Source organism: Camelus bactrianus, chromosome 11 (assembly GCF_048773025.1).
Source record: "Camelus bactrianus isolate YW-2024 breed Bactrian camel chromosome 11, ASM4877302v1, whole genome shotgun sequence".
Taxonomy (NCBI): Eukaryota; Metazoa; Chordata; class Mammalia; order Artiodactyla; family Camelidae; genus Camelus; species Camelus bactrianus.
In genome coordinates, this window is record NC_133549.1 from 67,717,090 (window position 1) to 67,744,699 (window position 27,610).

The 27,610-nt window shown below is 49.7% G+C and overlaps 1 protein-coding gene across 3 annotated transcripts in view; it reads left to right on the top strand.

Annotated features, from left to right (window-relative positions):
- The first annotated feature begins 2,591 nt into the window (after nucleotides 1–2,591).
- Nucleotides 2,592–27,610, top strand: part of CHST3 (carbohydrate sulfotransferase 3) — a 34,721-nt gene continuing 9,702 nt past the window's right edge. The window contains exon 1 of one of the 3 annotated variants that reach the window (XM_010963208.3): nucleotides 2,592–3,193. The gene's annotated coding sequence lies outside the window, so the exon portion shown is untranslated. Of the gene's footprint in view, nucleotides 3,194–3,240; nucleotides 3,410–3,451; nucleotides 4,024–27,610 lie in introns of those variants that run through there. The other 2 variants (XM_045522738.2, XM_010963211.3) reach the window with 2 other exon arrangements.

The following is a 27,610-nucleotide window of genomic DNA, read 5'->3' on the forward strand; positions in this document are numbered from 1 at the left end:
TGATAAGGGTTTGGCTTTTTGTTTGTGTTCCAACTCCAAGCCCTTTACCACACTAGCCTTGTACCCTAAAGCCAGCTCCGCCCAGCTGGGCACCCACATGCAGAAGGAATCACACTTGGTCAAACAGGATTATAAGTCACTGTGAAACAATATTTACTCACTTAACCAAAGTGACAATACAAGATTTTAAAAGCTTGTAAAGAGACTTACAATCTGTTATCAAAAGCAGCTCAATATTCAAAAAAAAAAAAAAACCTATTCTCTTAATAGAGAAGCCAAATTCAGGTTTTGTACCATTTTACCTTTAATATTAAAATTCATGTACTCAATTAAATTCATGTACTCAATTAAATTCATTCTTAGTTGATCCTGATCACACATAGAATTTCTTTCTATAGACTTTTTTCCTTCTCATAAATTTTCCACAACTTTCTATATCCATATTAATTTGCCCTTTATTTTCTTTCCCATTTAGAAATAACCAGCGTTAGTACCAAATTAGTTTCTTTCCCTTAAGAAAATGCAGTTTCATTTCTTATACCTTCTTTTTCCTTGAATGTAAAGCTGTTTTTCTTATTAAATTTTAGTTTTAGTCACATATATTAGAATTCTTGACTCTTAAAAACCTTAATTTCTAGTGAAAACTAAGAAGCAAATTATTAAGAACTACCTTTTACATTAGCACTCAGATTGGCAAACTTGAAAAACATTCAATGAAGTTCTATCGTTAAACTTTAAGAACTCTAAAGAAGAAACTAAGAAGAAATATCTGAAGAAACTATTTTTAAGTAGATAGTCTTAAAACATAACTATTCCTAAAGAGTTCTATTTTTTTAAATCTCTTATTTCATTTACATTTAATTTACTTACAAAAATTTTCATCATACTAAGTTTTTTCTCTTGCTAACAAATCTTGCAACTGATACAAGATCTTATTTGACTTCCAGTAAACCTGGGTACAATAAAAATATTATACTTAATGTGGATGGCTCCAAAGACATATCTGTATTAACTAAACCACAAAATTTAACTTAAATGTCAAAAATTAACTTAATACTGAATATTTCCCAGTTCACGTAAACCTGAAATTTCTTTGGTTTAGTTTCTTTTATATTTCTGACAATTTATGTAAGTGTTTAATTCCCTTTAAGCCACTTAAATAGAGTTCATTTACAAATTAACTTTGTTAATTAGGTCTGGAGGTAGAGACATATCATACCTACAAGGTACATACAGACATATAGACAGACACAACTAGAGATCTCATAGCTTCACACTAAAACCTACTCATGAATCAAGTATTACAATACAAAACTCACTAGTTTATAACTAACAGTCGGAACAAATTAAGTTTAACCCACGCCACACCCCTCATTTTTCCTCTTAGTCTCAGGAACTGGAGATGGTCCAGATAAGGTAGAAATTCCTGAGAGCCCTAGTAGAACATTCACATCTCAAGGCACAGGGAGAGAAAAGCAAGTTCCTCCTAGAAGAACTTGCTCCGTTAGAGTCAGAATTCTGAAAAGATGTTTTATCAAGCTGGCAAAACCAGTTCTGGATTGTCACATGAACCTCATCTTGGGCATCTTTCTCTAGAGTCTAAAGAATATTGTGGTCACACAGTGTGTCTGTCTGTCTAACTGTCTGTGTCTCACACACACACACACACACACACACACACACACACACACAAAGCCAAACCAGTTCCAAAGGCTCAAAGCCAAACCAGTTCCAAAAGCCTCACTTTGATACAACAGCATAAAAGCCTATATATAAAGAATTTCATGCCACTTTCCTTCCCTTTTACCAAACAGATTTACTTGGTGGTCCCTACTTGGCAGCCAAAATTGTTACCAAACTTAACGTGTATCCCCTTGCCCAATGAGCAGAGCAGCAAAGCCAATCTACTGACACCAGGTTGAGGTGAAGGAAAGTCCAGGGTTTACTGCAGGGAGGCCAGCAAGGAAGTGGGAGACAAGCCTCAGATCCACTCCACTTGGTCTTTGAGTGAGGGATTTTTATAAAGAGGAATTACAAAGAGGCTGGGATTAATCATCATCTTGTGACATTTCCATGACATTTCTTAATTGGGGTTTTAGGAGTCAGGATGTCTCTGGTTTAGTTTCTGGCTAAAAGGTCCATTGCAGGGTGGTGGGGGGTCCTTTTAACTTATCTTGCACTGGAGAAACAACCTGAGCTTGTACATTAATGATGGTATCTCTAATAGATATTTTAGTACATTAACAATGTTATGGGTAACAGCAATTTCATCTGACTCTGGTTGTTAAGTGTTCAGCTAGCACAGGATTGAAGCCAGCGGACAAGAAATGTAATAAAGTCTTGGATAGACGCATTAATCATAAACTCGGCAAGGAAACTCTGGTTTTAAAAAGACTTGGTTTCAATAGGATGGGAGGCCAGAAGGGCTTGGGGGGTTCTGGCACGGTGAAGCCACGAGGATCTCCAGGCCGCCTCTCCTCCAAACCACCCCTCTTCAACACCACCACCAATCCAGGAACGGGAGCTCTCCCCAGCATCTCTGAAAGGGGCTAGGAATCCCAAAGGCCCCAAGTAGCTCTGGGGAGAGGCGGGCTGAGGTGCAGCACAGGGAACAAAGGCCCACAGAGGGGTCCTGGAGAGCACGGCTCCCCAGGGACTCCGGCGAGGGCGGCCCCCTCCACCTCAGCTCCTCCCTTTCCTCCCCGCTTCTACCCAGAGGCCCGGCGCGCAGCCCAAGCTGCGCCAACTTCGCCAACAGTCCCCAAGTTGCCGGGGGCGCAGGGGTGGGAGCTGGGTGGGAGCTCGGTGGGGTGAGGAAGAAAAAGAGGAGGAAGGCTCCCTGGGCGCCTTGGACGAGGTTCAGGAATCCGCCGCCGCCGCTGCCGGCCGCTTGCTGACTCCGGCCGAACAGGGAGGGCGCCAGGCAGGACCGCTCGGTCGCTGCGCAGCACGGCGCCCGCCTGGGGCCGCTTCCCGCCCGGTGTGCGAACCGGCCGGGCCCGCGCCTCCTTCCCTCTCCGCCGCCGCCCTCGCGGGGCGCGCAGAACCGGCACGGCCAGGGAGCTGGCGCCCGGGAGACGATTCTGCCGCGTTCTGCCGAGAGAAAGGCAAAGTTGCGGGCGGATGCTGCCGGCGCCAGACCCCAGCCTCGGAGAGTCGGATCCGCCCCCGCTGGAGGAGGCTCGCTGGCGGGGTAAGTAGGGCGCCAGCATCCCGGAACCGCCTCCGGGCCCCGGGGAGGCAGCCCAGCAGTGCGCCCCCCCCCCCAATCTCTGATCGGGCGCGCGCGCCAAACTTTGGAGGAAGAGGGGACGAAACGAAGGGTGGGAGAGGGAGTTTCCGACTCGGGAACTCTCCATGCAGGCATCTACGCCACCAGTCCCACTGCACCCAGATTCACAACTGCCAGGTACGCACAGTTCATCACCCCTCGAGCCACAGACACTACGCGCGCCCGCCACGCCAAGCAGGCACACGCCGCAGACCGAAATGTACAATTCCGGGAGTGCGGGCGTTTGGGTCTTTGGACCAAGCATGTCTTCCTGCCCTCACATAAATTCACTGTCTTTGTCTGCTGCCCCTGCAGCCCCCCTAGTGAGGAGCCCCCAAAGCGAGACGGGCAGGGGAGTGGCTGTCTTGTCTTTGAAATGTCGTGGCCGGGACCTCGAGGCCGAGAACTGGGGAAGGGAAATCAGACATTGCAGTTGGCTCTCAGGGTTCATCAGGAGCGAGTTTGGTGTGGAAACTTGGTGTCTGACTGATGTGTCTGGGTGTGCGCAGCCCTTCCGGAGGCAAGGCCGGGAGAGAGGAGGGAGTGATTCATAAATTCAGCCCCGGCGCGTTAGGGTCTGTGAGCAGAGTAGGAAAGGCTGGCAGGCGTTGCTGCGCTGGACAGCTGGGCGGTAGCAGTGACAGGGCCTGCGAGGGAAGCACAGACCCTTCCCCCTAGCGGATGTGCTTCCTCAGAGGGACTTCCAGGAGACGGGCCAGCCAGCCAGCCAGCCGAGGAGATTCCAGCCCTGGGTGTGTATATGTAAAACGTGGTGGGGGGTGTTTAGGACTCCAAGGTCCTGAAGAAAGCAGGGTGGTCTTGAAGCCTTATTTATTTTCATTGCACCTGAAGTTGTGTCTGTTTTTGGATGCCCTGGTGTCTTGGGGCTCCTGGATGTTTCAAGGGTTGTCCTGGATCTAGAACAGTGCGTAACACATAGTGGGTAGTCAGTAAATAGTTGTTTGATATATAATGACACCAGTAATTTATATTTGTTAAGGTCACTCTGTGAGCCAAGCCAGGCCGTCTCAGCTGGGTTGGAATTGGTCTTTCTGCAGAGGAGGGAGCCCTGAGGGGTTCCAGGGAGCCCTGCCTGATCTGTTTGGCTCAAGCAGCATGTTCCACTGTGCCCTGTGGGCTGGCACTGGGGACTTGAGTCCCATCACTGGCCTCTGCTCCCTAAGAAGGACAGCAGGGAGGTCTCCATTTCTGCCTCTGGCTAAGCTCGGGGTGTTTCTTCCTGGCTCCTATGGCCTGGCTGCAGATGGGTCTCATGAAGGGTCTAAGATCTGTGTCCTCCAGCAGTGCTTGGCTCTGTGGTGGAGCAGGTGGAGGGGCAGTTACAGTCCCTATACTGAGCATTGGGTGGGTTCCTCTTGTGCCAGCTGGCATGAGCTTCCCAGAGGAGTGGAAACATCTCATGTTCCTGGAACTGGGATTGCAAGCAATCTTGGGAATGATTCCCTACTGGCGTGGGATTGGGAACATGCAAGGATGTGGGAGTGGCCTGCCCATGTAATCACAAAGAAGTGTGTCATTCCCCACCCCTGCCCCTTTGTGACTGGGTTTGGTGTGCATGTCAAGCTTCTAAGTGGTCTTAATGCTGAAATTAGCAAGGTATGTGGGCAGCACTCAGAATTGTGGCCCCAGATGAGAGAGAGGGGGTGATCTGGGCTTGGCCACCCCCAATTTCAGCCAGTCCCTTCCCAATATCACCTTTCCACATTAATTATGTCTTCTGTGAATCAAGAGCTCTCCATTCCCTATGAAGTTATTAGCATTTTATCACCATTTTACAGATTAGGAAACTAAGGGTCAGAAAAGTTAAGTAACTTTTTGGAGGTCACACAGCTAGTGAGAGACAAAGCCAAGATCTGAACCTAGACAGTGTGACTCGAATCCATGCTGTCTTCACCATGCCCGGCTGTCTCTAAGGTCCCTAACTGGCTCTCCATAGCAACAAGGAAGCAACACTGATGCACTTACTGGGCCCTGGGGCCCCTGACTGCAGTCCTCTTTTTACACACACTCTGCCCAGCCTAGGTTACACCATGGGTCATGGAAATCAAAGGCTGAGTGGCACCAGGCTAGACCCTTCCATGTGGATTTGGAGTCAGGAAACTATGGGGATTTGGGAGTGCCTACAGGGAAATACTGCAGTAATTCAGTGAGAGATAATTCACTGCTTATCTGAGAAGTGGGGACAAAGCTACCACTCATGACCATACAAGTCACAAGTTTCCATTTGGGAGAAATTGCTAGGTAAACATCCTCAAATGGATTACTCTATTCCTTTCCCATTTTGGCCCTTGCCAGGGTAGAAATTATTACACAGGGAAATCAGCCCTCACCTGCCACTTCCTGCCATTGCTTACCTGGTGAATATAAAAGGGCATGTCATGTCATGCCCCCCCCCCCGCCCACCCTCACCACGTGCCCTGGAAAGCTGGACTCCATGGCAGTGTCTGGTCTTCAGGAGAGATGGATGGGGCAGAGCCCGGGCAGCCAGAGGGAGTGATAACCACACGGCTCACCTAATCCCCAGCTTATGCTTCCTCACACAGACCCCACAGAGGGACAGTGGTTCTCGTTCCTCCTTTACAGATGAGGAAATGAGGCTCAGAGAGGTTCGGTGACTGCCCAAGGTCACGAAGCTAAGGAGTAAGTACAGGCTATGCTGCCTTCAGGACTTTCTGCAGGCACTTATGGAGAGCTGTGTTTTCTGTCTGGTTGGTATGCTATCTCCCCCCACTCCAGGGCTGAAAGGGGTCACCTCTGTTAGGACAGGGTCCTCACTGCTCTGCCTACCCCCCTCTCTGCCCCAGGAGCCTCTGATATAGGTGTCTGTAGTACGGGGAAAGCTGGCGACTTTAACAAGGAGCAGAGGATGAGCACTGCCCAGGTGGCCCCTACCCACCTTCCATAGCAAGCCCACCTGAGTGAGTTCCAAGAGGCTTCACAGTGCTGAGCTGCAAAGATATTGGAGCCCTCTCCCCAATTCATTGCAGAGTGGACTTACTGTCCAGGATGGAAGTTGGGAGACTGGGTGTGGGGAAAGGCTGCCCCATTTGAGACACGGGGGCTATTCATCTTTGTGACTCTGGCTCCATCCTAGCCTCTAACACATGGAGGTACTTGGGAACATTGTCAGATGACAGGCGAAGCCCAGGGAGGGGGCTGTGAGCGCCTCTGCTGGGAAATAGTAAAGCAGGGAACCCAAGGGAATCTTAGCTGAGAGGAAACAGAGAGGCCTTTGCCCTTCATGAAGTCACACAGGAGGAAAAGAAAATAGCTCTCCTTTTCATTCCTTAAACAGAAATACTTATCACCTTTTCTCTGATGCTTAAATAGATGGTTCTGCTTGTCCTGCCTTGAACATATCAATTCCACATCTGGGTTTGGGGTGGCTGGACAGTTTGCTCTGTGCTTGAAGGTCTCAGCCTTCGTCTTCATCAACCCAAATTTGACTGGTTGCTCAGGCATACCCAGCACATCCCTGCCTCTGCAAGCTCAGGAGGAGAGGCAGGCAGGCCATGAGAGCCCCTGACCACTAGTAACTTCACATCTCCACCCGCCCATCCCTCCCTCTCAATGCCTCTCCCCTCCCCCCATGTCCTACCCCCAGCCTCACAAAAATGGCTGTGTGCTGAGGAACCATGGGTTTTTCTGGCCTCTGGGAAATTTATCACTGGGATTCCAGAGGCCTCTCTGAAAAGGATTTGGAGGGAAAGTGTGGAAAAGAAATAAGCCAGTTCCTAGCTCAACCTCTCCTGAATGCCTCAAGTAAACAGCCAGCCCAGCCAGGGCAGCTCTTTTGGCCTCCGTGCTTACACCTGGCCCACTGGCTGCCTTTACCAGGTCCCTCCTTCCTGCCTCCTCCCCGCCTCCTCCCAGTCCAGCCTCCTTGACTTTGGGAGCCTCAAAAGTCAGGGAACACACCCACGGATGGCCTGTCCTTGTGCTGCGGGACACTGGGAAGCTGGCACACTGGAGGCTGGAGACAAGAGGAGCATGTGGGAGAAAAGCCCACCAGGGGTGGGAGCCCAGCCCTGCTCCATCTGAGTAAGTCTCCCAGCCTCGGCCCTGCTGAGCGGGGCAGAGTGGTCTTTCTGTTAGTGGGTTTGACTTTGATAATGGAGAATGATGGGGCTTCTTCCAGTTTTGCAGCATCCAGGGAAGCTTTGCATTTTAAACATCAGTTTAGAGTAGATGGATCAAAGCCTGTCCCAACCCTCCAAGGTGGGTTCACATGTGAAGAAACCCTTAAAACCTCATTTACACGGTAGGGCTTCCCGGACTAACAAGAATGTCAAGGTTCTTTGCCTTTGACTGGAGTCCTATCAGCTTGGGCCCTATCCGCTTAGCGTGCTGATGGTTTGAGTTTACACCAATGTTTTCAAGAAGCTCAAGCACTGATAGAAGTTACTGTGTCTGTGAGGTAGGAAGTAAACTCATGATAACTTAGTAACTTCATTTTATTCGGTGGGCCCGCTCTAAAACCCAGCACCCAGTGAGAAGGGGAGAACCAGGGTGCTAGAGTAGGGGGCAGTTCCCAAATGGGGTTGGCACCTGAGGGCCACACCTCAGCCCCAGGGGGCCTTCCCATCACATGTGGCTATGCTGAGCTCAGTCAGTAAACTGAAACCCCTGGGATCTGGGGAGCGGGGACTGCCATGGGGCTCTGGGCAGGAGCCCCTCTGCCCTGCTGCTGCCAGGCTGCAGAGAGGGAAGTTGAGGGGTGAGCCCCAAAGCTTGCAGCCTTCATGGGAGAGAGGCTGCACACCCACGTACTCACAGATTATCACACATCATCATGGGTGGAAATACACACACACACACACACACACACTCAGATAGGCCCCCCTATTTATTTCAGTAAATAGCCACACATGTTATACATTGAAACATTTGTAGGTACAAGTGTATAGACACACAAACACAGATACACAAACACAAGGATGCACTCATTCCAAAAGGCAAATTATGCAATGGTTAACAGCATATATTCTGCTTAGTACCTGTGTGACCTTGGGCAAGTTACTTAACCTTTCTGGGCCCTAGCTGCCTAATCACTAAGAAGGCGATGGTAATGGGCCATAGGTAACAGAGCTATAAGTGAATTAGTATCTGTGAGGAGTTTGGAAATATGCCTGTACATAGCTCGGTATGCATTTTTAACTATTGTTTACCACACACTGTCTGCCCCACAGATTCAGGCCCAAGTGCACAAGACTTCCCAGAGAGGTGCTCACAAACTTGTCAGCAAATGGAATCAATCCCTTTGTACTTTCTGAGCCCTGATTCTCAGGATGTGTGGCATTCACTGTACCAGACTTGAATTAGAATTTATTATAAAGATCATTTCATCTTTTCTAAGGAAGCTCATTATTTTAAAACAGTGTGGGCACTAAATCTCCAAAGGGTGTGATTCCTTTACCAGCAGCAGTTTTCAAACTAGGTTCCAGGGAGCGCCAGAGTTCAGCCGAGGCCCCTTAGAGGCCTGGTGGGAGGGGGTTGCAGGCCTCTCTCCCAGTTATCTGTTCTACATATTAGGCTTCCAAGGAAAGTTCTGGTTCATAAGAAGGCTCCATAGTCTAGACAGCTGAAAGCCCCCCTCGATGGGCAGACCCACTTCCTATCCTGTGCACGCCTGTCCACACATGCCATCGATGCCCGTGCGGGCCTATGCAGCTACCTGAGACTTGGCCCAGGGCCTCTCCCACTTTCTTCCCCACTTCCCTCCTCTCTCCTCCTCTCCAGCTGCTTCACCATCTGCAGGATTCTGGAAAGTGCTAGCATGTCTGAGCCAAAGCAGCACTATCTGAGGAAATATTCTGAAAACAAACTGGGCCACCCCCCTGCCTGAGACTGCACTGATTTCCCAGCAAAGAATTTCACAACTCTGGGCACACGGGTGGGGCTACAGGCCCCTGGCTCTCCTCTGGAGAAGGCCTGGGGCCTGTCTCTGCAGAGTGAGGACAGACATGACTGAAGAGGCCCGATCTGCAAACCTAGAACTTGTGAGTCAGAAACGGAAGTCCTTACAGAGTGAAGAACCAAAACCCCTGGCCACAGAGGTCAGGCACCCTGTCTTCCTCTTATTCTGAGAGATGCTATTTTTCTTTCAGTTTTCTTCCTCCTTTTGCATCTGGTGCAGGTGCCTCAGGACAAGGACACTGGAAATATTAGTGCTAACAGCCAGCATGCACAGCCCTAGGCTGAGCACCTTCTGGGCCCGCAGTCACCGAGTTCTCATAGAAAGCTCAGGAGGTAGGTACCACTGCAATCACCGCTGGACAGATAGGCAAACAGAACGAGACAGGAGGAATAAGTTCCCGGCACCCCACTGCTGGTGAGTGCAGCGCTGGGTCTAAGCCCTGCAGCCCGGCTCCACGGTGAGCACTCCTGACCCTGCGTGTGTCCGTCCTGCTGCGTCCACAGCCCGAGAGGCGGACTGGCACCCTAGGACAGTCATTTCATAACTGCGGCTGGGGTAAATCGCTCGTGTCTGGCTGGGAAGGTCTGGGGAGGCCGGCAAGCTCTGCAAGTAAAGTCTGAGCCTTGGCCTTCCCTCAGGGATGCCTGGGCAGGGCATCACGACGTACAACAGCCTCTTTTGCAAGGCCAGCCATCTGCTGACTGCTGCTTCCCTGGGCAATGACTGGTCTCAGGAAGTGACATAGATGGCAACAGAAGGGATTTAAATTATTAACAAGGAGGAACTGACAGATCAGGGACCCTGTCTGCCAGAAAGCCATTCCAGTAAGACAGAAACCCCACCCTAGAGTAAGCGCTGAGCTGCTGAGGACGCTGAATGGCTTCCTTGGTCCCTGTGATCCCCCAGGGAGTGCTATACCCCAGCCTCTTTCACCAGCCCCTGTACTCAGTGTTCCAGGTTACAAACTGTCCTCTTTCCAGATGCACATGTCCTTTTCTCTGCAGCCTTTCCAGCTGCCAAGAATACTCTCTCCTTCCTTTTCTTGTGGCCAGCTCCCTTCATCTTCAGGCCTCAGCTTGAATGTCTGCTTCTAGAAGCTTCGGTCAGTGGCCTTCCCTACAGATGTCCCCATCCTCACACATTGCCCCCCTGTGTTGTCCTGGCTGCCTTCATGGTCTGTCATCTCTACTGGGTAGTGAAGTCTGCAAGCAGGACAGAACATGCCTTGTTCTCCTTGTGTCTCCAAGTGCTTAGCACAGCTGCAAATGTGCAGTGAGTGCCCATGCCTGATTGCAGAACCATGAGTGGTGAGTGTGGCATTGGGCCCCAAGAAGGAGCAGGGGTGGGACAGTGCTCAACCTCCCAGGATAGGGTGCTCCTGTTAGGGAGTGATCTGTGTCTGGGTAGAGGTGGTGGCAGTTGTGGTGAGTGGGAGGGGGGAGCTGATGTGGACCAGAGGCCCTGGTAGAGTGGGACCCTGGGCAGATGGCCTCTTGTAGTCACCACCCTGTGGATAGGCCTGAAACCCTCGGAGAGGCCCTTTTAAATTAGGTGGGCTGGTGGATGATTGTACTATGTGCCTCGCTACTCAGCAAATGGCTCTCAGTCCTGTCCCCTTTGTGGACGGACATCCATTCATCCTCTCCAAGCTTCAGCCCCCAACATCCAAGCAATGGAAGGCCCCCATGCCTGAGTCCCTTCCCCTCCTGAGGATGGTTCCAGCTATAGCCCTCAAACTGTCCTTGTAGAAGTAGTGGGGCCCTAAGTACTAGGTTCTCCTCCACGCCACCCGGGGAGCATACATTAGGTGCTCCAGCCAGGGCATCACCTGTCCAGGTGCCTGCTTATGCCTGACACTATACCAGGTGGGCTGGGGGTATCAGAAGACACCTCCAGGCTAAAAGAGGAGAGGACACTTGGACCAAATAACCGTCTTCGAGTCCAACTGTGATGTGCCCACAAAGGTGGATGTGAGAGAGGACTTGGGGGAGGCTTCATGGAAGAGGCAGGCATTCCAGTGCAAGAAGGAAACCTGGGCAAAAGCATGGGGATGAGAAAGTTCAGACTGAATGCGGAAGATGGTGAGGAGTCCAGTTGGACTGAACTGCAGTTTGTAGGATGCACAAAGAAGACAGAGAAAAAGGTAAGGCAGATGGAGTTGTGGTTATATATGCAAGCTCTAGAGCTAGGCTGCCTGCATGGGGAATCTTGCTTCCCATTTACTGGCTGTGTGACCATGGCCAAGTTGCTTAACCTCTCTGTGCCACAGCTGTCTCATCTATAAAATGGAGATACTAACAGTACCCACCACATGGGGGTGATATAAGAAAATGTGTTTCTATACAATTGTTTAGAGCAGTGCCTGGCACACAGTGAACATCAAAAAGAGTGAAATATTATCCTTTTTTTTTTAAGCAGCTAAGAAAGTAAATTGAGGTCAGATCATAGAGGTCCTTTGATATCATACTTTCCATTTGCTAAACACCTGCTGTGTGCCAAGTTCTTTACAGACATTCTCACTAAGGCCTGTACAACCTAGCAAGGTTGTTAGCAATGTCTCCATTTTATAGATGAGGAAACTGAAGCTTAGAGAGGCAGAGTTACCTGCCCAAGGTCACTCAGCCAGGAGGAGGCAGAGGCAGTAATAAAACACAGGTCTGTCTGGCACTTAGGTCTTTCTTCAACATGGAGATTGGAGAGATGTGACAGAGGCAGCATGGGGACATCCCCTGGGCTGGGGTCACATCCAGGGGCAGAGCATGGATCCTGTAGCCATGGGTCCCTGGACAGGGAGAATAGGAGGTGACAAGGGGAAGGAGGGATACAGGCAAGCCTGGAAGGCAAGAGGATGGATGGGGAGGCCCTGAGGCCACAGCACACAGCTCACCATTCACAGCCCAAAGGCAAGCCGTTGAGTCATTTTGGGAAAACATGACATCACTGAGTCTTGCTGTCTGCTGCCCACCTGCCAGCCTGTCCTCTGTGGTTCTCCTCATGCTCAAAGTCCTGCAAGGTGACCCTCACACTCCAGGCAGCAGGGCCAGGTCACCTCCCCAACCTCTGTCTCTTACCATCCCACTGCTCCTCTCCCTGCCTGGTGCCCCCACTTAGAAACCCAGATGAGGCAGGAGCTTCTGCAAGTGATGATGGGCATACTGAGCTTCCAAAAGGGCCTCCATGCCAGATCTGTGATTGGAATTCTGGGTGGGAAGGGGACAGCTGTATGAGTTTTTAGAACTGTTTTTCCTTTAAGAATGGTGCCTGATACTCTATTGCAATTGCTTTTTAAAAGTAAAGCCCGGTTGAGCTGTGTGCCCACAACTGTGTCAGATCCCCGGCAGCCTCTGCCTATCCTAGAAGGTACAGTTGAATATCGGAGAGCTCTTTAAGTACTAGGCATCCTCAGGCTGAGTGATTTATTTGTGTCAATCTGACTGCAGGAGGTAGCCCCCATTTTACAGATGCTGTCACTGAGGTCCAGAGAGGTTAGGTGACTCGTCCAAGGTCACACAGCCAGAATTCAATCCCTTGGCTGTCCAACTCCAGATGCTCTTAGCCACTCCACCATCCAGCCTCAAATAAAGTCACCAGAGAATCATTGCAGGTGGGATGCACTGAACCTATACCAAATGGTACGGTGTAGACAGGGAGTGCCAGGAGAATTTGCATCTCAGAGTGTGGGTCACTCCTGAAAACTTATTGGAGATTATGGATCTATTTAGGAGGTAATAGAAAGTGCCCAGGTTCCTTGCTGAGCACACCCTGCTGACGTGGCTATTTGGGGGAAGACTGTTCCCTCTGAAAGGAGCACCAGGACTCAGAGTTTGCCTGTCCTCGTTTTGGTGGGTCAGACCTAGAAAAGGAGTATGAGTCAAGCAAGAAGCAAGTGCCAGCTTCCTCAGCCCAGTCTGCGTGAGGGTGCAGATGCCAGGCTGCTGCTGCCACTCACAGTGCCCTTCCAGCTGAAGGAGGGGCCAGTGGCTGGCCCTGCGCTCAGGGGCGCCCTCTCACCCTCGCACGGCCTAGCAAGGGAGGCACCGTTACCCCCATTTAACAGATGAGGACACTGAGGCTTAGAGAGGTTTTTCTGGCTCATCGGAACTCCCTTGGCTGGAAAAGGGAGGAACTGAAACTCAAGTCTTTTTTCTGCCAAGAGAGAGACAGACATAAGGAGGGAGGAGTTAGCCTGCCCTCTGACACTGAGCCGAGCAGGCTGGCTGTTCTCAGGCTTGCATTTCTGATTCATTCTGCCATCACCGGCCCGTGCATTACAGGGCGAATAACCTCTGGGGTGAGAAAAGCTCTGATTTCCCTTGGGCCATGAGTCATCATCTTTCCAGGGACACTTTTGAAGGCAGAGAGGCCCTCCCCAGGCTTTGGGGCGCAGGTCCCTTCTCTGCCTGAGTGCCAGCCCCCAACCCTGGCCCTGCAGTGCCTGTTTGTGGAAGAGCCAGGAAACAAAGGGCCTCCACAAGAGGCCTGGCCTTAGTGATTACCAGCATGTGACACGCAGCCTTGCTCTCAACAGCCAGGGGCCAGACTCCCATAGGTCTGTGGGGTCTGCAGCCTTCAGGGGTCCCTTGTCCCCTCAAATGCTCAAGGCCCATGGGGTTAGCACAAGTCCACTTGCTTGCCCCAAGGGTATCTGGGAATCCCCTAGGACTCCACCATCTGCAGGGCAGCTCCTCCTGACACTCCTCCCCACCCCCACCCCCAGGGAGGGAGGGGACCCAAAACAGTTACTGCCCTACTCATCAGTCTCTGACTACAGTAATAATTTCCGGAGAGTTGTCATTTTTCTCACAGAGAAACCAGACTGTTAAATTCCACTTGTGGGGCAGTTTTGCTTCTCAATGCCCCCAGATTTTCCTTCCTGGGACAGGATTTTGGCTTTGCCTCTACTTAAGTTCAAAGACCTGTTAAAATGGACTTTTCCAAAATGAGAGTCTCACCTCAAAAGAACTTTGCCTCTACTTCTGCAGGCAGAAAACTGGTACCTGCTTTTATCTTATTTTTAGTTTCATTAAATTTTATAAAATGAGTAATCCATGCCAATGGCATAAAATTGGAAAGGTACAAAAGACACATGGTGAGATCTCTTTACCACGCCTGACCGACACTGGGGCTCTCCACAAAGGCAACCAGCATTATCAATTTCTTGTGTGTAAGCTGCTTTTGAATTACCCAGTTTTAAAGCAATTAAGATCGTACTTTATTGGGCTTCCCAGTCCACCACTCATCAAACTGAGGCACAACACAAAAATCAGTGGCCCAGGAAGTAGCATGAGGCCGCCTGCAGAGTGCATCTCTGCCCAGGGCTGGCAGTGGGATCACTAGCTGTCATCAGTGCTAAGGGGCTGCTCCCTCCCAGGCTGCACTGGCGGCCCACGTCCAGCCCCCACCCCTCAGCAGGCACCTTGGATCCACTCACACATCCTCACTCCCTTCAGCTCTAGGGAGTCAGCCTCAGACTGTGCCCTCAACTTCCATGAGTGTCTCCTCCAGGCTCTAGGTAACCCTGTGCTCCCGGCTGCCCCTTCTCCACTTTACCTTCTTGTGTGGCTGGACAGGGGCCTGTAGCTGGGGCTTGTGGGGTCAGGGCCTGGTGATGGTGATCTGACCAGATATGGTGCCTCTTAGCCAGACTGAGTAGCCACACAGGTAGGGTCCACCCTTCTCCACTCCCATCCTCAGTGCAACCAGAGGCCTCCCTGCTCACCTCCCCTCCCCATCTCACCTCCTTTCAACCTCTCCTCCCTTTCTTTTCTTCATTCCTTCTTTCCCTACATATTCATCTGGTGCTGTTCAGCAAACATTAACTCAAATAGGAAGTGGAAAGTGGTAAGAATGGCGCAAGGCCGAGATGAATGCTGCTAGGAGAGTCCAGTCTTTGAGACTGTTCTTCAGCAGATCCTGCCCTTCACACCCTGGCCTTGTACCTCCTGCTGGGTGACCTTGGGCAGGTCACTTAGCTTCTCTGAACCTCCCTTTTTCATCTGGATAAGGAAGGAAAGGGCAGTGGTAAGGATCCAGAGGACTGGTGAGAACCTGGGGCTGCCAAAGGGCTTTCTAAAGAGAGGGGGACAGTTATGTGGGGTGGGAGGGGGCAGTCCTCTTCCTCTCAGGGATTGATTATGACTGTGGGGGGAGGGCTCTGGGGACAGACAGGGTTTGGGTTCAGCCTTAGGGCATGGATGGGGGAGGGGGGCCCCTTTGGGCACCTTGGGCCCAAAGCTACTGCTGCCTCTCCTGCCTTGGCAAATGCCTTCCCTTTTCTGTATTTCCACACTGAGGTGGACCCTTGGCTTTGTTTTTTTTTTTTTTAAGTAGTGACTTTATTTTTAAATAATGATAGATGTTTAGCATGCAAAATTCAAGTAAAATGGACGAAATCAGAGAAGAAAGCAACAAACCACCCCTCAGTCCCCCTACCCAGATGTCACCAGCTAGTTATCTGGTCCACATACCTCTCTAGGCACATAGACAAAGAAGGGGGACAGGGGAGGGACAGAATGTTTTATGAACATGGGGGAGATGCACACTTTAATTTGGCTTTAGGCCAGCATTGTAAAGAGGCTGTCAGCCCCCAGAGCAGCCCCTCTCATCTGTTCACCACCTACATGAGGGTCTGGAAGTGGGGCAAGGGAACTCCTATGCCAGAATCCTTCAAACTTCCCAATTCAGACAAATTACAAAGGGGGAGCTGGTTGAATTACAGATCTTCCTTGACTTATGATGAGGTTATATCCCAACAAATCCACCCTAAATTGAAAATGCATTTAACACACCTAACCTACTGAACATCATAGCTTAGCCTAGCCTAACTTAATCGTGCTCAGAACACTTACAGATGGACAAAAACATCTAACACAAGGCCTATTTTATAATAAAGCGTTGAACCTCTCATGTAACTTATTGAACGCTCTATTGAAAGTGAAAAACTATGGCTGGCTGGGTGCAGAATGGTTGTAAGTGTATCGGTTGTTTATCCCGCTGACTGCATGGCTGACTGGGAGCAGCAGCTGACGATTACTGCATCTCTCGAGCCCAGATTCCAAGTACGGTTTCTACTGAATGTGTATTGCTTTCGCACCATCTTCAGGTCAACCATCTTAAGTTGGGGCCTGTCTGTACTACATTCTGGCTCTAGAACAGTGGCTTTTAATCTTTATGGACCAAAACCTGAGACAGAGACAGTCACACATAACTGAAACAAAAGTCTTATGAAACTCATGTGTATCCTTATGGCATATCCTTCATACGCTCTGATATTTTCTGTCTATACAATTCTGTTCTATTAAAAAAACAAAAGCTTGTCCGACCTACCAAATTGATGGCACAGCCTGAAGTTTGAAACACGTGGTGAAAAATGGTGATTTCCAAACTTGAGCGCCCATCAAAATCACCTGCAGAGCTTATTAAATCACTTGCCAGGTCCACCCCCAGAGATTCCGATTGAGGAGGTCTGGGGAGGGGCCCGAGAATGTGCATGTCTACCAAGTTCCAAGGTGCTGCTGCTGCTGTCCTGGGACCCCACTGTGAGATCCCACCCTCCTAGAGTATGTTTTAAGACAACACACTCCCTTGGCAGAGACTACCAGAGGATTTACTGTGTTCAACAGATGAGAATTGCTGATGGCTAGCAAAGAATGATAAGTCTCTGGCATTTTTGAGGATGCTGGTCAGGCACTGTCTTTGGGATCTTAAACACTCACCTACCAAAATTCATCTCACTATTAGTATCAACTGCTGAATGTAGAAAAGGTCTGCTAAGCAAAGGGACATTTATGCCCAACCCTGTTTGAATTGCCTGCCTCTTAAATCCCAAGCCCACAGAACATAAAACCCTCCCAGCTCTTTTGAAAACACTGTTCTCTAGGCAATGAAAGGCACCATTTACTGTGCAGATTTCACCTTTCTGTTTTTCTAAAGGAAAGAAGGTAGGTCAAGCATGACCACCCCATAGGGAAAGCCCTCCCCCAGCTCCTGCTGGGGTCTGGTGGATTTCATTATCTGTCCCTGGACTCCCAGCTTTAATGGGAACCTCTTCCTGGCCTTGCAGCTGAGCCCCACATCAGCAGGGGCTTTCCAGACTGCTGACTTCTGAGACCAGCCTATGTTCCAGGATATCTCGGCTCCTCCAACCAGGGGACTCAGCCCCCACCCCTAATCCTCCCCCTTCTCCTTATAGCCTTAGGGCCCCTCCCCAAACTCACAGTCCTCCAGAAGCCAGCCCTCAGCTGGGAGCAGCTTCGTGAGGGAGAGAAGTGTTAAATGGGCACAGAGCCCCTCTGTTCTATTAACAATGGCCCGTTGATTACTGAATTCTGCCGGGTTGGCCCCCTTGACTGGACTTCGGAGAGAAGGAAGGACTCCAGCCCCCTAGGCAGCTACTCCTGGGTGTGAAGTTGATTCAGAGGCCAAGGCCTCTGCCCACAGAACCTCATTCTTCAGGTTCTGATGCAGCAGCAAGAAACCCTCTCACCCCTCCCAGCCCATCCCAGGGGTAGTTTGGGGCCCCAGGAGTGATTCACTGCAGTTTAATTCAACAAACATCTATTGAACAGCTCCTGGGCACTGAGGTTCAATGCTAAGTAGCTGTGGGAATAAGAATAACTGCTGACATGAATTCACTGCTTATTATAATCAACCCCACCCTGGCTGCCCAATAGAGTCACTAGGGAGCTTATAAAAATTCCAGTGCGTAGACACCCACCCGACTCCCTGCCCAATCTTCAGGAGTGAACCCTAGGCACTCTTTTGCAAAAGCTCTCAAACTTTCCCTTGCCCGGCTGGGATTAAGCATCACTGGTCTCCTATTGGTTAGACACTATGCTGAGCACTTAACTTGTAACATTCCATTTCATGGGGTCCATGACTGTGGAAGGCTGAATAATGACCCCCCTCAAAGATCTCCACATATGAATCCTCACACCTGGACACGTTATTTCACATAGTAAAAGGGACTTTGAGGTGTGGTTAAGGATTTTGAGATGGGGAGATTATCCTGGATTCTCCAAGTGGGCCCAATGTAATCATCAGGGTCCTTCTATGAGGGAGACTTGACTATAGAAGAGGAGTCCAAGTAATGTATTAGGAAAAATTTAGCCAGCCGTTGCTGACTTTGAGAATGGAGGAAGGGACCATGAGCCATGGAAAGCAGACAGCCTCTAGAAGCTGGAAAAGGCAAGGAAGAAAAGTTCTCCTAGAGACTCTAGAAGGAACCCAAGCCTGCTAATACCTTGATTTGAGGCCAGTGAAACTGATCTTGGACTGGACATTCAGAACTGTAAAATAATAAATATGTGCTGTTTTAAGCTACTGAGTTTGCGGTAATTTGTTAATGCAGGGCTATTACTAACCCCATCTTATAGACGAGGCACAGAGAGGTGAGTCACTCACTTGGGGTCACACAGCTAGTGACTGGCAGAAGTGCAACAGGAAGAACTCAGGTGTGTCTGACCCCTTAGTCCATGTTCTCTCAACCTCAACGCATCGCCCCTACTTTGCGGCCATACAGACATGGGTTTAAGTACCAGCTCTGCTATGTTCTGTCCTTGTACCCTTTGCTAACAGTGGGCCCACTTGGCGAGAGGGGAGGCTGCAGGTGGGGAAGATGTGGGGGCCACTTGGGAAGCTAGGGTCAGCCAGGCTGTTCTCAGGTAGAACACCATGTATAAGAGTCTGAATTTGATTCTGGAGGAACAGAGCCTATAGGTTCCACCCCAGGTCGCCTCTGCTGCGTTTCACAATGCTGCCTCAGACTTTCAGGCCCACTCAGGCTCTGGGATCTGGCTCTATTGGAGCAACCATGCTCCTGTGCACAACTGCAGGGTTGGGGCAAGAAGCAAGGTGACATTCTACTTGTCACCTACAGCCAATGACAGCTGCTTATCTGGGATGGCCACTAAGCTCCCGTTTCCTGAGAAGCCAGCACCGGCCCAATGCCTCCAAAGCATGTTTCTTCAAAGACTCTCCAATAGCCTTGCATCTGGGGCCATGTTTGTCTCTGATAGAAGGAGCGTGAGATAGAAAGAGGTCCAGAGAGTTGTTCAGAGTCGTACAAGTTAGTACATGTCCTAGAAGACCAGTTCCTGGCCAGGACTCTGATCTGCCCACCACGTACAGCTCCTGCCTTTTGGCTAAATCTCCTGCTCAGTGCTAGAGAGCCGTGGTTGAATTTACGGGCCATGGAGACAGACTGCCTGGGTTCAAATCCCCACTCTTCCTTGTTAACTGAGGGAAAGTTGTTTGTCCACTGCCTTAATCGGGGTGGTCAGTACGATCTATTTTTATCTACTTATTCCTCACAGGGTTGTTCTGAGGACTCAATATATTTATGTGTGAAGTGCTTGGAACAGTGCCCACTTCATTAGGAGTGTTAACTTCTGTTATTCTTCAGCTCCCCGAGGATGGAGACTGTCTTTCCCTCCCTCTACTCCCCTTGCCTCTTCCCATGCTTGGCCCAGAGCAAGGGCTCAGCAAATGAATTTACTGGCTGAATGTGAGCTTTATCAGCCAGAGGTTCACTAGGTACTTTCTCAATTACATTCACTTCTAAAATTTCCACCTTAGTTGCAAATTCTTCACCTCCTTCTCGCTTGGGAACCACAGAATTGCCATAAAGTGTCCTGAAGCTTGCTTTGCCCCTTGGTAGGTCCAGTGAGCAGTTCATAGATAACCTAGATGTGCTTGGGTCTCACATACCCTGAGTGACAGTGTTGCACAGTGTGGCTGCCAGGATCTCCTCTCTCCAAGGCCATGCCTGAACCACCTTCTGAGGCCCCCCTTGGATCTCTGGGCCCTGAGGCAGCACTGAGTCCTGTGTGGCCTCCCCACTCCTCTCCAAACTGGAGCTCACTGCTGGTCCTCCAGCTGATGAAGGGGTCAGATGTTGTGTCATCCCCTCCAGAATCCTTTCCCATCTTTCTCTTTCCCCTGCTGTGGGGATAGGCTTCCTCATCATTTTACCTCCTCAAAAAGCCCCCAAGTTTGTCCTTACACTTGAAGAGACCCCAGGAGGGTGGCCAGTCCATGTGTCCCAAAAAGCCAGACTCAAGAGTTCCGGATTGGACTCCGCTCGCTCACTCCTGCCCCAGGAAGGCCATTTCTGCTCAATCTTACCACCCACCTCCAGCTCCATTTTCCAAAGATCTCTTTAAAACTTGTTTGCTATCGTAGGGCCTCTTTTTTCTTTTCTAGTTAATTACTTTTTTGTTTGGAGGTACTGTAGATACCCGTGCAATTTTAAGAAATAATACAGGATCCCATGAACCCATTACCCAGTTTCCCCTGATGGTGCAAAACTCTAGTGCAGTATCACAACCAGTCAAGATACAGAACATTTCTATCACCATAAGGACTCCTCATGTTGCCATTTTATAGCTATGCCCACTTCCCTTCCACCCCCACCCCTTCTTTAGCTCCTGGCAATACTAACTTGTTCTTGTCTCTTACAATTTTGTCATTTTTAAAATGTTATATAAATGATACATGATGGAATACTACTCAGCCATAAAAAAGAATGAAACAATGCCATCTGCAGCAACACAGATGGACCTGGAGATTGTCATACTAAGTGAAGTAAGCCAGAAAGAGAAAAAAAATACCAAATGATATATATACCAAACATACCAAATTCCACTTATATGTGGAATCAAAAAAAAAAAAATGATACACACGAACTTACTCACAAAATAGAAACAGACTCACAGATGGAGAAAACAAACGTATGGTTACCAGGGAGGAAAGGGAGTGGGGAGGGATAAATTGGGAGTTTGGGATTTGCAGTTACTATTAGATATAAAATAGATAAACAACAATGCCCTACTGTATAATACAGGGAGCTATATTCAATACCTTGTAATAGCTATAATGAAAAAGAATACGAAAATGAGTGTGTGTGTATATATATATATACACATATGTATAACTGAATCTCTACACGTACACCAGAAACTAACACAACATTGTAAATCGACTATACTTCAATTAAAAAAAATGTTATATATGGAATCACACAGTATGTCACCTTTAAAAACAATTTTTTTATTGAAGTATAATTGATTTACAATGTTTCAGGTATATAGCAAAGTGACTCAGTTATACATATACATACATATTCTTTTTCAGATTGATATGCTTTTTTTAGGCAACTGGCCTCAAACTTTTCCTGCTGTAACCCCCATCGCAGATTATGTTCACACTCAAGACACACTCCAATGGACTTGCCCCAATTTTCCCCAAACCCAGAAATCATTTTGTGGGGTAGCCCTAGGACTTAAAATTTTGGCTCTGATTCATAAAAACATATAAAGGCATGTGAGTAATCATATAAAATTAGCCATATGAAGACCTTTGCCAACTGTGCTGCAGAATGGATTGGTAGCAGTTCTGTGCAGTGTCCTAGATGCTCTAACTCCACTGCCACTCTCGTTCATGCAAGCACCAGCAAAGCGAGAAAGAGAAAGAGGGGAAAGAGAGGTGAAATCATAAGACCTTTGCATCTGTTGCAGTTCTTTTCAGAAGCAAATTTCTTTCTTGCAAATTTTGATGCTTTAACTATTCTTAGTAACTTCACTATTCATTGTCATCTGTGGTGTTCTGTTCAGTAAAGGGCTGTATGTGCTAAATGAAAGGCTTGGAGGAATAATGTACAAGGCATGTGTGCTTGAATGGAGGGGTGAGAACTGGAATTGGGGCTGGCATTGGGGGGTGATGTCAGATAGCAGAATGCCAAATGGGTGGTGATGAATTTTGTTTGGTAGCCAGTAAGGATCCTGTAAAGTTGGGAGGGCAGATTGGTTTTTATCTCACATGCCAACTCTAATGGATTGGCACTGCACTGAGAAGGCTAATGAGGCTACATTTAGTCCCAACTAAAAAGAGGATGATGATTGATTAGTGATGTCTGACCCAGGCACAGGACTACTGAGTGGTGGAATGTGTGCTATTTGCCATCCTGTGTTGAAGATTCTTGAGTGGGCTAAGCTATAAGAGTCAGAGTGATAAAGTTGGGCAGGACCATCACTGACCTGCATTGTAATTCAAGTTTTGTCACTATCCAGTTGTCTGCCTTGGTCAAGCACTTCCCTCCTCTGAGCCTGAACTGCTATAGATGAAAAACATGGAAGGGTAGATAAGAAAATTTCCAAGCCCTTTCCAGTCCTGCCATTCTGCAGTTTTAGGGCAAGAGCCATATTTTTTGCATGATTGGCGGGGTGATGTGTAGGACAGATTTCTCTTAGACCTCTCTAAAAGAAATGCCCTCCTCAGACTCACATAGTCAGAGGCAAGGACAACTGGAGTTGGAAAGCCACGCTGCTTTGTGTAAGGCTGTTGGCCTTAGCCACTGTGGACAACATGATTTTGTCCTGGGGGCAAAATCCACTGGCATTCAACTTGTCCTCGGCCTGACAGCTCTGAGGCCTGAAGCCCCCTGTTCATAACAGCCCGAGTGGAGACAGCTTTTCTGCAGGGTCCGTTGTCCTGCCCCAGCCCACAGCTCTTGTCCCTTTGCAGCCACACTTGTCAGCGAGCGCACTCAGCACTTCCTGGCCATGTGGGCCATATGGAATTTGTGGGCAGTTTTGGCCTGTGGGAAAGCTGGGGAGAGAGCATACTTAAGGGTTCTGCCTATGGTGTTTCTGGGTCTCTCTCTGGCTGCCCTGCTGCCTCAGGGCTACAGGTGACTGCAGTGCCTGGGATGGGGAAAGTCAGCAAGTTTACTCCCAGATGAGACTGAGAATGAGGAGGATGAGAGGCCCAGGGCCAAATGCTGTCCCTAAATGAGCCGTAGTGGCTCTGCCTGAGGGACATTTCCAGCTGTAGTCAGCCCAGTCACTGTTTCCTTTCTTCATCCTGGTATTTTTAGGGGACTCAGACCCCCTCCCACCCCCACCATTCCAGCACTCACCACCAATCACAAGCCACAGAATCTGCTGCATCTGTAAAGACAGGGCAAGCAGTTCCTCAGTAGGACCACTTACCACAACTTGGGCTTGGGTTAGAGTTCACTAGCATCTTCTCAATGAATTCCCTGTGACCACTGAGTGTACAACAGATGCTATAAGTGTCCCATTTACAGATGAGGAAACCACTCAGATTTAAGTTCCTTTCCTAGCGTCACAAGGCTTCAAAGTCAATACATAAAGGCAAGGAAGTCAAGCTGCATAGAGATTCACTTTTAACTTGTTCAGACTTCCAGAATGTCTGTGTTCTCTCTCTCTCTCTCTGTCTCCGTCCCTTTCTCTGTCTGTCTCTCTCCCCATCCCTCCCCACCTCCTCTATACACAAGCACACACATATATATAATCAATAGCGTATTAATCAAGCATCTTCTACGTGTCCAAGTATTCCACTAGCACCGGGGAAGAGGAACTACAGGAAACCACAGCTAAGTCTTCAAGACAGTGTATGAATCCATTCTTTCACTTCACAAATGTTATTGAGCCCTGCCATGTGCCAGGCATCTGCTGCCCAAGGAAGGAACCAGGGGTCCTCCAAAAGCCCTCTGTTCACCTCCCTCCCCACCTCCGCCCATAGGCATCACTGTTTATGAATTCGTTTTTTTTATTGTGGAAATATATATACCATAAAATTGGCTTTTCTAACCATTTTTAAGTGTACAGTTCAGTAGCATTAAGTATATTCACGTTGTTGTACAACCTTCACCACCACTGATCTCTAGAATTTTTTCATTTTCCCAAACTGACATTCCATCCCCACTAAACACTAACTCCCCATTTCCCCTCCCCCCAGGCCCAGGCAACCACCCTTCCAGTCTTTGTCTCTCTGAATTTGGCTCCTCTAGATGCCACATGTAAGTGGCATCATACAGGATTTGGCCTATTGTGTCTGACTTATTTCACTTCATAAACTCACAGTCCTCAAGGCTCATCTAAGATGTGCTTGTCACAGGCACCACGCTGGCATCCTTAAAGTCCCACATGTCTATCCTTCCTCTTCTGCACTCTGGCCCCACTTGCTCAGGCGGCCTTCTCTCTCCTGGACCAGTACAGACGGGACGGCCTGGTCTCCTGGCCTCTGGGCCTGCCTTCTTCTGATGCATTTTCCACACCACTTCCAATCTAATACTTCTCTTTTTTGAGTTTCATGTTGGATTTTAAAACTTATTAAAGTGGTACTTGTGTATGGTTGTCAAAAATTCAAAGACTACGAAAGGGCATAAAGTAAAAAGAATGATCACTTAATACGCCGTTTTTGTAGCTGGGCATCAGCATTTTTAACTCTTGCATGGCTTGCATTCATTGTGCCCATGCAGTTCCTCAGCCAGCCCCGTCTGCTGAGACACTCAAGCTGCTGCTCACATGTTGGATTTTCAGGGCTGGGTGCACATCCTTGGCCATGATTGTTGGCCCACTTCCAGGTTAGTTCCAAGCAAGCCAGAGGACTCCTCCCAGGCGGCCCAGCTGCATGGTTAGGGGCATCCTGGACACCAGCCTCAGCTGCAGCTCCTGACTGGACAGGGGTAGCAGAGCCCAGAGTAGTGGGTCAGCTCCGACCTGGCCCAGGGCCCAGGGTTCAGCGTGAGAGGCACAGGAAGTACCTGTGCTGACAGGGAGGCCGGGGACTGTTCTCTAGGGCCCCATATCCATGCAGCTGTCAGCACTGGGGTTTGCACAGGATGTGTTTCTCACACAGCTGAACAGGCCCTGATGAAGTGGCCGTGTCAGATGCGGGAGAGAGCGTGCTCCCCCACACGCCCGTACAGCAAGATGGGGCTGAGGACCAGCGGGGTCTGTCCCGGCCAGGGCTGGCTCCTTGAGTGTCTGTGGCAGCTCCAACCCTGCCAGGCTGGCCCTCAGCCCTGTGGTCCCCCTAGTGGCTCTGGCCCACAGCTTCTCACAAGTTCTTGGATGTCCACAGTCACTCAGGTGACACACACCTCCACCTTTGGCTGCATCTACTCTGTCTCTGTCTTGGCGGAAGTTGAAGTTTAACATGGTTTGTTCCTGAGAGAGGAAGCTAGAGCCCCGGGCTGTGAGGGGCTTGGGGAGGAATGATGGCCCCAGGCTGCACAGGAGAGCCTCCCTCGGCTAGGCCTTCAACCATTTCCTTGTCCTCTCATTCCTCCTCTTCTTCCTTTCCTCACTGGTTCGTCCAACAACCTCTGGGTATTTACTCTCCTATCTGATACTAAGCTCAAGATATTGGGGGGCCCTGGTCTTTCCCAAGCCAGCTCTGGATGTCCCAATGTGAAATAAGACCTCGCCTGGACAAGCCACTGGATGGACTCCTGCGTCCTCCAAGAAAAGATCATCTGCGAGCTTGTGTGCCCCTTCTCCCTGTCCTGCCCTCTGTCTCCACTCTAGGGGACCCAGAGACAACCCGCAGAAACCCTCCCAAGGTCTCCCCTCCCAGGTGTTTGGTGACACGGCACGGTTGGGACAGCCTCCCAGCCAAAGGCTGCGGCTTATGAGTCAGTTCAGAATTTTCCCACAATGGGCTTCACTGCCCCCATCTCTGCCCAGGGAGCCTCCTCCATCTCAGCTCTTGGCCTCTGTCAGCCCAGGCAGCTCCTCCTCCTGCCTGGTGGAAAGGCTGTGCGCAGGGAGGGCCTGCCACAGCTGAGGCCCCAATCCCTGCTGGGTTCCTGGCCCTGAGCAAGTGAGGGGAGTGGAGCTTTGCTGCCTGATGCAACGTCTGGCAGCGCCCATCCCTTATCAGGGCTCCATGCACAGCAGACTCCGGGACCCTGGCTCCCGCGGGGGAGGCAGGAGTGGGCTGCAGTCCATCTGGGGCCTCAGTGGAAGGCCTGGGGAAGCCAGGGGCCTGCCTGGGAGCCATCCAAGAAGAAAACTGTTCTCTCATGTGGGTGCCTTGCCAGGTCACGAGGGAGGCTTGAGCAGAAAGGTCCCCGAGCGGAGAGCAAGGTAGGGAAGCCATGCCTAGAGTTTAGAGCCTCAGATCACAGCCTGCTTCCTTTCCAATGCTCCCTCACTAGACTGCCTGGGATGCCTTCGCTGCTTTCTGCCCTCCCCATTATAAGCACAGAGCTGTAGAGGCTTGAACTGAAAGCCACAGGCCTAGTTTCTCTATCCTCAAAATAGCATCCCGGATTGATATAATTCAAGAGATCAACATATGTGAAGCCCCACGCGTGAAGTTTTGCCCACGGTACACACTCGTAGCACACACTTATAGCATATACCTACAGTATACACTCAACACATGCTTGTAGTACAAGCTCAGGGCAAATGCTCAGCACAAACTCTCAGCACAGGGTCACGGCGCACATGTGTGGTTCACTCAGGGAACCACGGCTTTTTCTTCTTTCTCTTTATATTGTCCATCAACTTAGAACAATTAAGCATCTCACACTGGGCTAAATGTTTTGGAAAAGGCATTCATCTCTTCCTTCTACAAGTATTCTGGTGCACCCACTCTGCCTGGTACGCATGGAGCAGGGCACTGAGGTTCTGGGGGCAAAAAGAACAAAGGTTTATCCAGTGTCACAGATGTCACAGGGGTTTCATTCGGAGGGGGTTTTCACCCTTGCTTCTTCCTTTTAGAGCAACACCGGGAAGGTTCTCAAAACCCTGTATTTGTGGCAGTCAGGGGGCTGGGACAGTGACTCAAAATAGAAACAGTGCTGGAAGGGAGGGGAGAGGAAGGTTCAGGAGCTTTGTCATCGTCGCAACCAAACTTCTAAATCCTATCAAAGATACTAGACCCCGCAGAGAGAGGACAACGAAGATAACTCCCCCTGCCCCACAACTGCTTTTTCTCCCTCTCCCATGCACCAGATACTGCTCTTCACAGCAACTTCATGCAGTAGGAACTGCCCTTTCCATGTCACCAGTGAAGAAACTGAGGCCCAGAGAAGCTAAGTCACTTATGCAATGTTACACAGCATGGTAGACATGCAGGAGGACTAGAGCCCAGGACTTCTGGTCCCAGCTCCTTCTGCTTCCCTCACATCATAAAAGCAGGCAACTCTCAGCTGACCCAAGAGGGCAGATAGCCAAGATTTCAGCCCTTTGTGGTCAGAAGACTCAGTATTGGGTCTCACCCAATACTCCCAGCAGACAGGCAGCCTCGCACCCCCCACCCCCAACAGGCTAACCTGGCTGCATAGGGAACGCAGCTCTGCCCAGGATTCTGCAAACTCATGCTGACAGCCTACCAGGCACCAGCTTCAATGGGTTGACTTACCAGTGATTTGCTGGGCAGCAGGTATGTGGCGGGTCCCATTTTAGATGCTGGTCTTCACTTCCAAGAGCTTGCAGTCTGGGAACGAGAGATAAACAGACCATTAGCTGGAAAAGTCCTACCATATGTGCTACAGTGTGTATGTGCCAGGGAGCAGTCACTGTGGAGCATCAAGGGGCCTGAATGACCTGGATCAGGGAGGGGGGATCAGGCTGCTGCTGGAGGAC